This window comes from Zerene cesonia, chromosome 8 (genome assembly GCF_012273895.1).
Source record: "Zerene cesonia ecotype Mississippi chromosome 8, Zerene_cesonia_1.1, whole genome shotgun sequence".
Lineage (NCBI taxonomy): Eukaryota > Metazoa > Arthropoda > Insecta > Lepidoptera > Pieridae > Zerene > Zerene cesonia.
The window spans coordinates 2,442,925-2,444,164 of NC_052109.1; positions in this window are offsets into that span (position 1 = coordinate 2,442,925).

Consider the following 1,240-nt stretch of genomic DNA (forward strand, 5'->3'; position numbering starts at 1 on the left):
AACAAACACAGAAAATGGTTGATCCGACCAAGGACACGATGGTCGGCGGTTGGTTCCGATCGTGTAGAAGGCGTTTAATTGCTATGTTCCATTGCTATGCAGTATAGTAATTACTCTTTCTAAACACATTTTAATAAACACGTCCTTTTACCACGTGTGTTTTATATAATGTATACGTATAGATATTCTATGAATTAAACTATGACGCCATGTTAGATTTTAATTTTTCTTTCGATAATATACCTAAATACATTGGGCATGGGGAAACAGCTCAATAATATAAGAAGAAGCCCATGTTCAGAAGCTGCCGTTGCTGAATTATATCCGTTTAATTGTAAGGCGCTTTAGTTTGCGCGTGTTGGTTACGGTTATAGGCCCCTCTTTTGTTGAAAAGATTAAACAAATACATATTAGATGAACGACCGCCCCTTGGTACAGTGGTTAACGCGTGAGCGTAGAACCGAGGGTCCTGGGTTCAATTCCCGGTGGGGACGCACAAAAAAAAAAATGTCTCGGTCTGGCAGGACACAGAAGGCTGATCACCTACTTGTCCTTAAAGAAAAATCGATCGGTGAAACAGATGTACATCATCTGCCCCATAGCCCACTAGGGGACACGGGACTTCACTTTTATATTAGATGAACAAAAAAACTGTTTCGTAGAAAGTTTATACTTTTATTAAATAAGCGAATCATAGAGGTCACTCGCGCCAAATATTTGTGCAACAAGACTTGAGTCTGTAAATGTTTGGAGAGGTCCGCACACATCGCGCGAGGATCTCGTAAACCGACCCTCTGTTGTCTTTCGTCCTCTTTAAGTCACTTAATTAAGTGTACAAGATTTATTACTGGGACCGCAATGATATTTATTTGTTACGTAACGGTTGGTAAAGAAGTTGAATCACTATTGCAAGGTAGAAAAAAGCAAGAGATGGAATAATATACAGAAAGAGCAGAAAGAGTTTTAGACTGCAAAAAGTCTATACCGTTCGTTTTAGCAAAAGCGTTAGCCGTTTAACCAAATTTGCTATGATTCCATAGGGATTACCCTACTAATATTATAAATCTAAAGTAATTCTGTCAGTTTGTCTGCAATTTTTTCACGCCTAAAGCACTGAACCGATTTGGATGAAATTTGGTACAGATGTAGATTGAGGCCCGACAAAGAATAAATGAAACATTTTCTCCCACGGGAACGAAAACTATCCAAGAAAAACCATAGACTATCTATGTTCCCTTTG